Below are 16,435 nucleotides of genomic sequence, written 5' to 3'. Positions count from 1 at the left end.
GAAAAGTGGTGGAAAGAAAACTGTCAATAATACGAAATTTGAACAGAGAGGTGTATCTAGTGGGGGTTCCGTGGGCTCACTTGAAATCATGCTCCCCTCTCTAGATTATATATAGTAGTGTTATATTTTTTTAAAAGTATTTAAATATAAAGGTGTCATGAACCCACGCTAAAAGTAGCATATAAATATGATGATGACTAGGTGTACCTCTCTAAATACAGATAGAAATTTAAATCTTATATATCTATCTCATTTTTGTTAGTAACACCCCTCCAAGTGGTTATCGATAACACTTTTGACGTTTCAATCATTTTGTTTTTGTTGTTTTCTTTAATCTTTCAAAATTTTCAAGTGTGTAATATTGAAAATTCCTAAAAAACACTTAGCACGGTAAATTTTTTATATAATAAATCAAATGTGTATATTGAAATTTAAAACTAGTATTATATATGTTAGACCTATAATTTTTAAAATTTAATAGTTTAGTGTTAAGAACGTAATTATCAAATCGATCAAATTTATATCTTAGATGCATCTTTTCATAATAGTGCATCCATCCTTTTGAAATCGTGGATACGCCAGAACAGTGCCTTAATTAGTATATATCAAGTTCAAACATCTCGATTGAATTGCCATTGATGCTTTTGGGTGATGCTAACAAACATCTCGATTTATTTATGAATTCTCCTAAAAAAACATATTTTTTTACCCCTGAATATTAGTTTTAATTTTTCAAATATATAAAATGTTCATCCATTTTTGTTCTTTTTATTACTTAGCAGAACTGTGACTTCTTCTCCGAATTTGACAATGGTTTTGTTTTATTTTTGTGATGGTTACAGTGATTCGGTGACTAAAACCTTGATTTAGGAGAGGAAATGGCTGGTGATATATTTTTTTAATAATAAATTAAGTTAAGTGATTTTATTGATATAAAAATTCAAGAGTGAATTTATTGATACAAAATAAAGTTTATTGATTTAACTAGATAAATTATTAAAATTGAGTGACTTTTTAAGATATTAACTCTTTTAGCATATAAATATCTCTTTTAGGTCTACTCTTGACCTTTTGACTTTACTTCATTGTTGATAGGTTTAATATGTGAAAATTGAAAATAGTGAAATCATATTTTAAATATAAATTTGATGTTTATCTGCGAAGCCGCATTTTAAATATATAGTTTACTAACCCTCACAAATAACTGTAGCAGTGATTTTCACAAGTCCTACAGTTACATATATTATAATTGATTTGCTGTGTTTTTTTAAGACAGTGATTTTTTAGGATGGTTATAAACCTCCGTTAGTTATTTTATCAAATTCTGAATACATTCATTTTGTGACAGTTGTAACCTCCGTAATTTTTGACAAACAATTAGCATTTCGCTATTTATACAATTAGATTACAATAAATATGAATTTTATAATTAATAACTAAAACTTGTACATTCATATATAAGAAACAAAATATAGTTTAAGGATCGTAAATCTCTTGAAACACTTGAATGGAAAAAATGCAACTCATGTACCATCAAAATTGAAGTTAAAATGTATTTTAAGAATTGTAAATCTCTTGAAACACTTATGTAACTCATGTACCGTCAAAATTGGAGTCAATATGTATTTTAAGGATTGTAAGAGTTCATTTGAATTGGCTTAAAAAGTAGCTTATAAGTAAAAAATAAAAAGTTAAACTTGAATGATTTTTAAGTCAAAAAAATAAAAAGTAGGGGGAGACCTACTTTTAGTTTTTGACTTATTTTAAGTCATTTTTTACCTTACCAAACACTTCCTAGCTTATTTTAAGTTATTTTTTTATATTTTTCAAACACTTTCAGAAGTCAAAAATTGACTTAAAGTAGGTTTGATCAACTTTTAAGTCAATCCAAACACCCTCTAAATCTCTTGAGACACTTGAATGGAAAAAATGTAACTCATGTACAGTCAAAATTGGAGTCAAAATATATTTTAAGGATTGTAAATCTCTTGAAATACTTGAATGGAAAAAAAAGTAACTCATGTACCATCAAAATTGGAGTCAAAATATATTTTAAGGAACGTAAATCTCTTCAAAAACTACATAATGTACAATTCATTTATAGACTTAACTTAACCACGAAGTAAAAAAAATTAATTATCGCCTATAAATTACGTGACTTTCTTCTCAATGTTTTTCAAGCTTATTCAGTTAAATCAGCTTTTTTTTCAAAAGTTTTTTTAAGGACAAAAAATAAAATTATACGTCGACAAGATACTGAAACAATGATGACAGAGGCAACTTTCAAAACGGAAATGGCAAATCTTGTCAAGAAATCACGTGAACAATCATTGATAACAGGAGATCAGGTTGTCATTCTTGCTTATTCCCCAAATGGCAAACAATTTTTTTATGATTCCTCTAAAAATTCTCACAAAATTGATAGGTCTCTAATTCAAAAAGTGAAGAACGTTGTTGCGGCTAAAAGATGATGTGAAGGCTAGGTCATTGAATCATTGGAGAAGAGTTTATCAAATCTTCTTTTATTTAATTTTGGTTTGTCGGTTAAGTCCATTTGTTTCGATATTTAAGTCTTTTATGGGTCGGTTGTTGTCCTTTAATTTGCAGTCATCTTATGATGTATTTTCTCTTCTCTCTTAGGGTATTTTAATAAAATGAACTCTTCTCTATTAAAGATTGTGACTTAAACTAATGAAATAAATAGTTTAATGTATTTCTTGATGACATCATTCTAAAAAATAATTAAGCTATTTAATTGTGTGAAAACTCTATGAAGTGACATATTCAATATTGCTTTAAAGAGAAATAAAAAGAGGATCATTTACAACGAATTTACAACATAAAAGAAAATTTTCACATCCGGATGCTTTTTAGAAAGAGCCACAATTGTCAACTGCAATTGGTGAGCAAAATAATGAATATAATATGTAGGTGGAGCATCTTGCAAATTCAAAGACTTTAGGCCATTTTTTTCTCCTTGCATATTACTAGCTCCATCATAACTTTGTCCACGGAGTCTTGATAGGCATAATGAGAGATCCAAAAATAAAGAGTAAATTGATCTTTGCAATGATCTTGCGGATGTATCACTCACATGAACAATACCCAAAAAGCTTTCTGTCAACTCTCCATTTTTGTTAACATATCGTAAAACTAGTCTCATTTGCTCTTTTATGTGAAATGTCCTTTGACTCATCAACTAGTATTCCAAAATAATCACCATCCAAGTCTTTGATGATAGATTTAATTGTTTCTTTAGTACAAACATCCACAATCTCTTTTTGAATTGTCGAACATATCATCATATCATTTTTTGGAGCATGTTGTAATATATCATTTTCCACATCCGGACGATTAAACTCATGAAATTTCAAAAGTTCAAGAAAAATACCTTTGTAATCAGATGACCACAAAATGGTAATCCGTTTCTTAGGAGAAACTTACCACATCGATTGAGGCATTTAAACGAATTCGATAATCACTTTTATTTTTTCACTTTGCTTGTGAAGAGAAGATTGAATTGATTGACGTTGATTCGCAAAATCAAGCATCCTATTCAAACATTTGTTATGAATACTATTCACCTCACCAACATGCAATCGAATTTTTTTCGGACCATGGTTCCAATTTCTAAAACCATCTTGTGTAAATGATTTTTCCGCATTGCCATGACTTTCAAATTTATTTTTGAAGAGATAGCAACACAAACAAAATATAGCATCATAATTTATGCTATATTCCAACCAAGCAGAATTTGGAACATTAAACCACTCAGGATTAAATTGTCGATTCCTAGACCCAAATGTTGTTTTAGGATATAAGGATATACACGGAGTTTTGGTTGATAAGGCCCCATTAAAATATGATATCTCTTCAATACATCTGAAATATTGGAGTCATAATCAAAGAGGGGTTTTCTTTCTTCGGGATCCCGTTTAAGAGATCCAACCCCAAGAATACAATCAACATTTGAAGAAGAAGGTGTAATTGTCTCTCTTTGAGCTTATGGAGCTACATGTGAACTAACAGATGGACCTACTAGAATGTGGTTGGTTAATCAATAATTTATCCATTTAGATATTCAAGGATAAATGTTCCTACAAATTCAAATAACTATTCAACTTAGTCACAAATTTAACTAGTAAATTTAAAATAAAATAAGAGAATCGCATACCTTTCACAATAAAAAAAATAAGGGAATCACACCCTTGAAAGTTCAAATAAAATAGAGGAATCACAATCCTTACAAATCTAACTAAAATAGAGAAATAACACCACTTTCATATTTAACAATAAGAAAATCACACATTCAAAATAAAAAGAAGACTTGTACCTCTTTTGCATTCAGAATCACATATTCATAATAAAGAAGAGAAATCACTCCCCTTTCACATTAAAAAAATAAGGGAATCACACCCTTCAAAATTAATAATATAATATAAAAACGCATTCCTTACAAGTTACATCCACAAAATATGTAAGTTTGAGATAACCAATTCATTAGCTCTTGATGATTTCCTATTATAAGTAACGACAAGAATTTTCTTTTTATGGAAACCCTAAATTTAAAGTCATGTATTTAATTTTTAATTATTTTGTTAGTTTGTTTATTAAAAAGAGAATCATGAACTAAAAAGAATTTTACCTTAAACTTTGACAATAATGATTTTTCTAGATTCTTGACTTGAAGTTGGAGACTTGGAGCTTGTTTGGGTGAAAAATAAAAGACAATTTTGAAGAGAGAAGAAAACATATTGTTGGAACTTGAAAAGTGGGTGGGAAGAAAACCTTTTGAAGTCTTTTGACTTTATAGCTTTTAGAATTTAGCTTTTTGAAAAGAAAAAAAATTGTGTTTTTATTTAATAAAAAAACAAATTGAAGCAAATTGTTGCTAGCTAGGATCGAACTTGGGACCTTAGTGTTGAAAACAAGCCTTCAAACCAATAAATCATCTACCCATTTTGAGAATGGTTCCACAAGCTTGTATTTAATAGATTCTTTAATAATTACAAATAATATATCGAGTTTAGTCGGATGACCACGGGTTCCGGTGACCCAGTTTTAATACATAAATTTGACCCTGACCGCAATAATTCTTGTATCAAAATATTGTTTAAATCTATCAATGGTATCAGAGCATGGTTAGATTGTTTCTGTTTCGCGTTATTTTTTGTTCGAAACTATCAATAAATCTGAAATCTGTTGTGTTTCGCATTCAAAGAAAAAAAATCGCCGATTCCTTTATGCAATATATCAGAACTGTGTTCATCCTTTTGTTTTTCCTTATTATTTGTTTTGAATCAAATATGTGGAAATAACTTATTCATGAAATATATATTATTATTTTTAAAGAATAAAAGGGGAAAATGAATGGAATAAGCGAGGTCATGTACATTTTTTTGAAAGGATAAGTTAATGGAGAGAAGAAGTAGATTCTGTTATTGATTTATACGTTTTTGTTTGTTCATTTTTTAACGAAAATGTAGTACTTGTCTTATGTGTACTATTATACTTTATTAAAGGAGAAGAATTTTGTCTTTAAAAATGAAGTACTAATCCTATGTATACTACTTTTCTTTATTAAAGAAGGATGAAATTTTGTTTTCTTTAGTGGGAAGGAATTTTTTTTATGAACGTGATTTTGTTTCTTTTTATAAAAGAAATATGTATTTTCTCATTAATTCCTTTCATGAAATAACATATACAAATGTTTGCCCAAGTGAATATAGGTTTTTTTAGTTCACTTCTTAATTATAAGAAGAAAAAAAACTTCCTTGAAAAAATGTGTAAAGGTTTTTTCTTATACTGAACTCTTTTTTTAAAAAATTTTATTTTGTTGGAAAACATTGGAAGAGTAATAAAAAAAGGGAAAAGAATTTATTTTTTTATGTAGTACTGTAAGTTATCATGTGCTTATATTATTTGTCACTTTTAAGGAAAAAGTGGAATACAATGATATGACATCCATTTTTTAAGGAAATTGAACAGTAGTACTAGCATGTGATGGTCTTCCATTCTTTAAAGAAATTAAAAGAGTACTATTTTTCATTTTAAAGACATGTGAAAATTATAGAAATAAAGGTATTATTTTTAATATGGTCAATTTTTTTTTTTGAGTTTTGGACTTTAATATTTATTTATTTTTAACAGTAATATGCTGATATTTGAGTATATACAGTATGGTTTATATAAATAATTTATTTGGCCTTGAAAGAAATCGTTTAGTCCTTATGTTCCTTAAACAGTTCCTTGTCTTCTACGAGAAATTTGTGACATACGTTGTCGTATTAAATGGTATTAACCATTTTTTTTTTGTTCCCATTTCAGATATGGATAAATAAGAACATGCTCAAATTACTCCAAGTGAGAGTTCTCAAAGTCGAGCAAAGGAAAGAGGTAGAAGAGCAAATCGTCGTAGGACATGTTTCCTAGGGCGTGAAATTATATGAATTGGTGTCCCAAAGGTGCCACAAAATTTGTTAACGAATCAAAGGGCAATTCGAAGGAAAAGAGAGAAGAAATTTAAAGAGTTTAAGTCTTTGAAGATGTCCCCTAATATTTCAGCACATGATTTTATTCACATTTTAAAAATAAAATGGACTGAACTGGTTGATTATAAGGAAATTTGATATTGGAGAGCGTTAGCTTATTTAACAGACGCTCTACATGAACCTTGGGGTAGTATATTGACTGAAGTTTATCATGATATTTGGTCCACTCAGCCTTTTAGGGTGTATATTTATTGCCCTGAAGATTTGTGAAAGGATTCTAGTCGTCACGGCCCAGACCGTCGTGATTGACACCATACTAACTCTTCGGTGGGAGAACCATTACTACAACCCAAACTGAACAACTCAACCAAAAACTAAGGCATTTAAAGATACGGAAGCAGGTTTAAATGCTAAAGGAAAAATAGAGTTCCCATAAACTCCAAAAGTCTAATCAAACGATTGCGGAAATAACATCTAGAACCTGAAAGTCAATATATCAAAACTCTAACAAGGATCATAAGTTTAAAGGAAATGGGCACAACCCAATTAAACATAAGAAAATCTAAAGAACTAGTCTAAGTTCGAAGATGTGGACATAAACAAAAAGAGGACTCATGGCAGCCTGGAAGAACTGGCTCATGCTTGAATTCGATTGATCACTGATCTTCTAGACGAGATCAGTCGCATGAAGATGCCCTGTACTCAACAAAGAAAGAGCAAGGGCAGTATCAGTACACAATCACAGTGTACTAGTAGGATCACACGACTATCTCAATAGGTGAACATATATAAGTCATTATAACAATAATAAACATGAATACACCGAACATATACAATATCCATTATCACTTAGGACAATGTACAATTTCACAAATCTCAAGATATACAGTCATGTCAAGTCAATGGTCCTCTCATGGAACCCATACCCAAACTGTTAGTGTGCTAGTACGTGATACTCGATTTAAGTTAGTGTGTCGGACATGACACCTGATCCCATATATGCGCTAGAACGTGGCACCCAATCCAAGTTAGTGTGTTGGAACGTAACACCTGATCCATTCAACAAGCCACAATCACAATCGCAATGTACATTCTCATAATCATACAATCAAGTCATGATTCATGGCATACAATTATTCAATCATCCTCATTTACTATTAGTGTGATCAATAATGTAACATTCCCATACATACATGCATTATAATGAAGTAATTACTAACATACATCACACCAACATGAAAATCACAACCATCACCTACCTCAAACAAAGCTTGAATCACCTAAGAAACTTGATTCTTCCCTTTCCAGATTCTTTCCGCTTTGTTCTTGGTCTACAAACAATCAATATAACGTGAGGATCAATAAACAAGACCTAATTACCCAGATCATAATCAATAATACCAACCCTAGGTCAACCCTTGATCCCCATATCTAGATTAGGGCTTTTTCCACTATAATTTCCAGATCAAAAACCCTCCCCCATCGATAATTACCCATGAGTTTACATTCTTTGGATCAAAAAATAGATTCGGGGAGTAAAAACCTTACATTTAGCCTCAAGAATGGTGAAAAACTGTCAAGAATCGCCTGGGGTCGTCTCTTAGATCTCTAAAACAAAAATTGTAGAATAATGGCTTTTTGGGGTTTATTTCCGACTTAATTTGTGACTGGCCCGTTATGGCGGCCCGCCCTGGTGGGATAAATTTTACCCTGGCGGCTTGCGCAGAAACAGAACGTCGTAATTAGAGTCTCAAACCCCCATTTCACAACACACCTTCATCCCATGACACTCAGAAATTATCCATTCACGCTAAGATCAGTTTTGGGAGTTCTACTCACCCGAATTCGATTCTGTAAAGTCGTATGGGTTCCTTAACGTCTTAGCTATCCACTCATGAAATCAAATTCCTTGTTAAATCACCCAATCATTACCAGATTTTCCTAGGCTCACATGACTCCGATTTCATCCAAATCTGGACTAGGCTAGAAAATTTCAAGTTACTACGAAAAAGTTTTTCGGCCCAAAATTTTTCCCCGTTGGCTTTTTTTATAATGACAGAAATAGGTCGTTACACTAGTCTTTAAAAATTCTAGTAATTTATTATTGCTTATTTGCTTTACAATATATGAATTATGTAGTTTGTTTTTCCTTAACTTAAGTTATTATACTTAAAAAATACTTGTTATTAAAGTCTTCAATATATATTAGTGTATACATCAAGAAATTAGTTTCAAATTTTGGTTAAATATTTTGTTCGTAGATGATGATTGGATGCTTATGTGTCTTTTCGATTTTACATTAAATATGAAACCTTTATGAGAATTGATTTGCTTGAATGTGTATGTCACATGAATACTTGATTAGACATTTTTTCCTTATTATATCTCGTAACAGACATCGCATCAAAAAATATTATTGCTGAAAAATTCAACAGTGACAATTTCGACATTTGGAGTCGTAAAATATTATATGTACTAGAAAAGAAAAATGCTCTAGAAGGTATAAATCAAGTTTTGAATCAACCAGAATAGGGCAACTTTGCACAACACATAAGGGATATTATAGCTTACAAAGCATGGACAAAAAGTCAATTCCACTGCACATGGAATAATAGTTAGTTCTATGGTTGATGACCTCATACATGGATGTGAGGAATTTTCTACTGCTCATACTATGTGGGCATATCTGCGAGGAACGTATGGGGGTACGTCTGTAACCCGCCTCCGACAGTTGAATATCAAATTTGACACTTACAAGAAGCGTCATGATCTAAATATCAAACAACACCTTAGGATAATGTCAAACATGATAGCTCAACTCAAGAGTATTGTTAATGTTCTTTCAGATGAGCAATAAGTTTAAGTAGTGATTCAGTTTCTTCGCAATAATTGGAAACATTTGAAGGTTAACTTGACCCATAATGATGCATCAAAACTTTTTCTAATATTACCCACCATGTTAAGCTTGAAGATGAGTGTCTTGGTGCTACTAAAGTTGCTTCCAATACCTTTGTGACAGAGTCAAGGGGTACAAAATCATTCAAGATTCAAGTGCAAGAAAAATTGGAAAAGAAATGAGAAAGACACAGAAAGTGGAGAAGGACCCTCTAAGGAAAGTAAGTCAAATTCCAAGAAAGGAAAATGATTTTTCAAAAAGAGGGACAAGAGCAGAATGAAGTGCTACAATTGTCAAGTGCTGGGGCATTTTACTCGTGAATGTACTAAGCCAAAAAATGTAGTATTTCTAAATGCATCTGTAAGTGCTACATATGTTTTCAACACTTCTTTACTAACTGAATCTTATCATATGTAAATTGTAGACTCAGGATCCATCGACCACATGAGTCAAGATCAGGAAGCGTTTGTGGAGCTTTGTCGAGTTCCATCTAAATCAAGGTGGATCTACATAGAAAATAATGTCAAACTAGAAGTCAAAGGGAAAGGCAGCTGCAAAGTGGACTTGTGTGATGGTCGTTCCTTGATGTTGCATGACGTCCTATATGCTCCAGAGATTCGACAAAACTTAGTTTTTGTGTTTGTTCTTTTAGACGTTTGTTTTGATTTGTTTTTTAGTCGTAATAGTGTTAGAATAGCTCTAGCTAATTTTTTTAATATGGTTTTAGACTTCGTTATGATCGTTTTAGATTGTTATCTTTTGACTTGGGGCTATTATGTTGATCGTTGTGTATTGACATGTTATTCAGTAACAATGATATTGATGTTATTACATGGAATGCAAGATTAGGTCATATAAGGTAAGATCGAATGAATAGGTTGGCAAAAGAAGGGAATTTAGGTTCTTTCACCAAAATTGATATGCTAACTTGTGAAAATTATCTTGCTGGAAAGATTACACATAAACCATTTGGGAAGGCTAAAAGAGTTGAGTTCCCACTTCAATTAATTCATTCTGATGTTTTTAGGCCAATGAATGTGAGGGCAAGGTCATGTGCTACATACTTAATTACATGTATTGATGATTTCACGCAATTTGTTATGTCTATTTGATTTCTCATAAATCTGAAGCACTTGAGTTCTTTAAAAGATATATGAATGAAGTTGAAAATCAATTAGATAAAAGCATAAAGGCTTTAACAACCGATCGAGGTCGTGAATATTTGTCAAAATAATTTGAATAATTATGTACTGAAAAAGGTATTATCAAACAGTTAACTACTTCTTATACACCTCAACAAAATGGTGTAGCTGAAAAAGGAATAGAACATTATTGGACATGACTAGGTCAATAATGGCATAGACAAATTTATCTATCTCTTTCTGGGAGATGCATTATTGACTGTATCTTATATATTGAATAAGGCCTTTTAAATTAGTATCTTCGACTCCTTATGAACTTTGAGATGGTCATAAAATAAACCTAAATGATCTACGACCTTAGGTTGTGCTGCATATATCAAAGATCGTCTTGGTGAGTTTGGTAAACTAAGTCCGAAAGGAAAGAAATGTATCTTTATAAAATACTCAGAACACTCCAAAAGATATATGTTCATTGAGGAATTGGAGGATGGAAGTATTATTGAAATTGTATCACGAGATGTCAGATTTTTAGAAAATGATTTTCCCAAAAAGGATGAAATTGATGAAGGTGAGCCTCTATACGAGATATTGAATTTAGAAGATCATATAATTTCTTCAGACATACTTGATAATTCAATGGATCAAGAAATGATATTTGGTCTAAGTGGGAGTTATGAATCCCAAAATCCTATTGAGGAATTTGAACTTCAAATACGTAAGAGTACAAGGTGTACCTAAATGATCTTATGAGAGTGAGAATTATGTTTTTTTGGTATCTCTTACAGAATTGGATGAACCTAATTTTGTAACCGATGCCTTATCAAGCCCTAAAAGGGATGAATGGTTAAAAGCGATGAAAGAAGAATTAGAGTGCATGAAAACTAACAAAGTTTGGGATCTAGTTTACCTTCCTAAGGAATATAAAGCTATTGGGAATAATGGAATCTAAAAGTTCAATGTAAATCGGATGGGTCAATAGAAAAACACAAAGCACAATTTGTGGCAAAAGGTTTTACTGAAGAAGTTGGAATAGACTACGAGGAAATGACTTAACACTCAATATATAGTCTGGTTCTCAAGCGAACCCTCATCCTGGCTGACTACAAGCGGAAGACTAACTCAAGCATACAAAGCTTAAAAACTTAATAAAATTTATGAAACTGAAATACAAAACTTTAACTCAAATGAAAAACTCTAAATATAAAAATAATATTCAACTCGCCATAAAATAGGCAACTTAAGTCTTTAAAACATTTAATAAAATAAATGAATAATACAGGCCTCTCAACTACACTGACTATATATGAAGCCTCTAACTGATAAAGATGGAAGTCGGAACAAGACCCACAACATCCTGACTAAACTGAAAAGTAAATGAAATCCTCCGGAAACAAGAAGGCTCACCATAGCTAACTCGAACTCCCGGATGTATCAACGAAGCTCCTGTTGATGATCCTGAATACCTGTGTCTGCATCATGAAAAGATACAGGCCAAATGGCTCAGTACGTGGAATGTACGAGCATGTAAGGGGAATTCTAAAACATAAACATAAGCTTGAAACTTGATAAAAAGAAACATACTTACCTCTTCTCAAACTTACTCAACTCAAGGAATTCTCAAGGATACTCAAAACTATTCAAACTTGCTCAACTCATAAATACTCAACGATAAGATACTCAACTCAGAGATAAGATACTCAACTCAAAGATATGATATTCGACTCTGTGTACTAAACTCTGGATACTCAACTCGATATAACTGAGCTCATTTCAATATAAAGCAATTTAAAACAAGTGCAATATAAAGAAAAAGGAAAAATGTTTAAAACATGATGTCAACTCATAATCATAATATCATAAAAGACATACCATGCTCCCTCTCAAAGTCTACTTGTGAAATGCATGAATGAAGTCCCATACTCCCATTCATAATAAGCAAAACCCCTTGTGGAACCATGCAATTACTTCTATGGGAGTTTCTCTAACCGACAACCATCACTTAATAGCTATAGTGATGATACAGTGTTATCAACCCCACGTTGCCCGGGCCATCCTATACCTTGTTGGGGTATAGGGCCTGAACTACTAAGTGGATCCGTTCATCTAAAAAGTATGACCCTTTTCTACCCATGATGGCTACATGGTTTATGGAGACTTGAGTTAATATGAACTCGCATCCCCATATCGGTGCTCAATACTACTCCCAAAAATATACTTAGCTCATATGTTTTAAAAACAACTTCTTCAGTGATTTGATATTAGTGCTCAAAAACTTAGCTCAAAGGCTATCTTTGAAATCTCAGTTTCCGTTCTTATTTAAATGTGAAAAACATTTTTAAAACTCTTTTGGGAATACATAGTCCCCATATACTTTTGAAGAAATGAACTTCAACTTTACTCTTTACTGAACTCAAAGCTTAAGTCTTAAAACAAAGTTAAAACATTTGTAAAAGACTTCTTAAAATATGGTTCATGCCGAATGATGGACATGAACGACTCTATGCAAGGTTTTCAATAACCATAGATAGAACTCAATATTTAGAACTCAAGAACTTCAATGATACTACTCATTTCAAGAATGCTCAACTCAGAGGGTTCATGCGAAATTATGAGCATGAACAACTCAACTCAATGACTCAAAAGATACTTCTTATCTCAAGACTGTTCGACTTATAATGTTCATGCGGAATTATGGGCATGAACAACTCAACTCATGGACTTCATGGGTAATAGGTAATAATCCCATGATTAGGATTATAATCTCAGAAGGGTTAGGAACTCGATACTCAAGACTTAGAACTTGAAGATACTACTTCTTTCAAAGATACTAAACTAATGGAGTTCATGCGTAAGTTATGGGCATGAACAACTCGACTCGAGGGTCTACATAATAATATGGAACTCGTGAATACAACTCTTCTCATTCTGTGACTTACTTCCTCAAAACTTAGTTCAAATCGACAATTGATCTCAAAGGATTCACAATTGAACTCAAAGGCTTTCTTGAACTCTACTTTTAACTCTCTTCTTGAATGTGAATTATGAATTCAAGAGTTATGGTTCATGATATGAATAATCTAGGTGATAGTGTAGACTCATGAATACATTATCCTCACTCTCATTCTCACTTACTTGAGTTTTGAAACAAGTTATTAGAAATTGTAGAAGACTCCTCAGAAGGACTCAAAGGGACTGTCTCAAAATGATCGAAAAAACACTCAAGACTGAACTCTTAACTTTTCTAAAAAAATTGAATTATTAATTCAAGGTTAGGATTCATGTTATGAATGATTTCTAAGTATTTATAAGTAGTTTAGAGTGATTAGAATCAAAGGGAGTGAAAATACACTTAAAAAGGACGCAAATGGGACAACCGGCGGAAAAAGAGTGGGGGCAGGCGACCCTGGCGCGTTCCGGGCGTGGGGCACCAGCCCCTAACTTCAGAGACTGCATATGGGCGCACTGCAGGGGCGCCATCCCAGCCCCTTGGGCGCACCTGGGGCACGCCGCCCCAGCCTTTCCCCAGGCCAAGTTCGACGAATTTTGCCTCTCGTTTTCTGATCCAAAATCACTTTTAATCGATTTCTTTCTCAAGTTTTCCTTAGATTCAATAACCCAACCTAAGTACACACTAATCCACTCAAAACAATCACTTTTCATCTCAAGAAATCATCAAAACCCCAACAAAACAAAATTTTAGAATGAACTTCAAGAACACCTATCAAGAACTTAAATCCTTCAACTTTTGAGAATGAAATTACGCTGAAAATAACATGTTTGGTGTGTGGGTGAACTAATCCAACACTATGTAAGCTTACATACCTCTTAGGGATCAACCCCATGGCAACAATCCGCAACAACTCTCAAGAATTTCGACGAATGCTTCGAACCTTTCTCTTTTCTCCTCTTCTTTTCTCTTCTTGAACTCTCAATTAAAACCCTAGGCATAAACTAGGATTATAAAACTGAAACTAATCATATTAGACCCCTAAAATATTACTAAAAACAAGTTAAATCTGAATTGGGTAAAGGAAAAGACCAAAATACCCCTCTAAAATCCGGTTTTGACTTTCCTTATCTAGACACGGCAACATCGAATGGACATATCTCCCTCATACGATATCAAAATTGAGAAAGCTTGGTGGCGTTGGAAAGATAATTCAAAGATCTTCCCTACGGTATCTAGTATCATACCTAACTTATCTTGAGCTAGAAGTTATGGTCATTTGAAGTCGACCCAAAACTCATACTTAGCTTAACTTGCAAAATTTCAAATTTAATTCTTTTTGAAACTCAAGGTGCTACGTCTAGTGACCTTAACACTCAAGAAATTTTAAATTCCTTGCAAAAATCTCACTCACTACAAAGAAGGGTTCGAGTCTTAGTTCAAAAAATTTCTGGGGTGTTACACTAACTACTTGGTGGTGCTATTTCCTGAAAAAGCAAAAAGCAAAGTTGCACAGCTCTTTCAACTATGGAATCTGAATTTGTGGCTTGTGCATATGCAGTACAAGAAGTTGTTAAGTTAAAGAGATTTTTTAAGCATTTGAGTATTGTAAAGAACTCTAAGGATCCCATGTATCTATATTATGATAGCCAAGCGGCTATCACATACACGAAATGTAACATCCCGCCTTAGAAAGAGCTAAATTTAGAAAGAACTAATTTGGAAAGAGCCAAATTTAGAATTTTTTAACTTATGCTTAAGTTGTAAGTTTTGTCAACTTCAAATGGCCAAAACTTTCAGTACAGGATGATTTAGGTGGCCCATAATATATAAAATAAAAGGTATTTGAATTCTCTTTCCACCTCCACCGAGTTTGTCAAATTTCGAGTTAGAGTGAGGGAGATATGCCCGTTTGAAGTCAGTATCTCCAGTTAAGGAAAGTTACCCGGATTAATGAGGGGTATTTTTTTCATTTCCTTAACCCATCAGCTTAAAACATGTTTAGTAATATTTTAGGGGTCTAAACTGATTTGGGTCAGTTTTCACAATCCTAAATACGCTTAGGGTGTTGAGAGGAGTTCAAGAAGAGAAAAGAGAAGAGGTTCAAGGCGTTCGTCAAGATTCGTGAGATTTGTCGAGGAATTACGCCAAATTAAGGTATGTAAGCTTTCATAGTGATGGGTTCGTTCACCCACATGCCAATCATGACTTATATTATCGAATTCATCCATGTGATTGAGTATATTGAGGTTCTTGATGAAATTCTTGAGGTGTTGTTCTTCGTTCTTGAATTTTGATGTTTGGTTGAGTTCTTGAGGCGAGGACCTTGTTAATAAGAATTATTCTTGAGGGTTTTCGAGCAGATTTTCATGTAAATAAGTTGAATAAATGAATATAAGAGGGTTGGGAAGAAACCATTTGATTCTAGGCGAATTAGGGTCAGAAAACGAGAGAACAAAATTCGTCGTGTTTTTCAGGCAGGGGCCGGCGCGCCACTTCAGCAATGCGCCAAAAGTGACCCTGAGAAGTTTGAGGGCTGGCCAGGGTCACCTGCCCCATCGTGTTTTCCATCGTTTGACCCGTCTGAGTTCTTTTAAGGTGTAACTTTACTCTTTTATGATTCTAACTACTCTAAACTACATCTAAAAATTGAGAAATCCTTCATAACATGAATCATAACCCTTGAATTCATAATTCAAATTCAAGGTATATTTAAGGGCAAAGTCTTGAGAGTTCTTTCGAGTCATTTTGAGAAGTCTCTTACAATATTTTTTTAAAATTTGTTTTAAGACTTGAGTACTTGAGTTTGAGGATGAGGAAAGTTGAGTTTTATTTTTCAAAATGTGTATATGGGAAATAAGTATTCCCAAGAGTAAATGTTTTACATTTAAAAGGAGCGGAAACATCGATTTCCAAATGAGTTCATGAGGAGTTTCTTAGTATAATCTCTTTTAAGAGA

This window comes from Solanum tuberosum, unplaced genomic scaffold (genome assembly GCF_000226075.1).
Source record: "Solanum tuberosum cultivar DM 1-3 516 R44 unplaced genomic scaffold, SolTub_3.0 scf00112, whole genome shotgun sequence".
Classification (NCBI taxonomy): domain Eukaryota; kingdom Viridiplantae; phylum Streptophyta; class Magnoliopsida; order Solanales; family Solanaceae; genus Solanum; species Solanum tuberosum.
Note: the sequence above shows the minus strand (reverse complement) of the source record.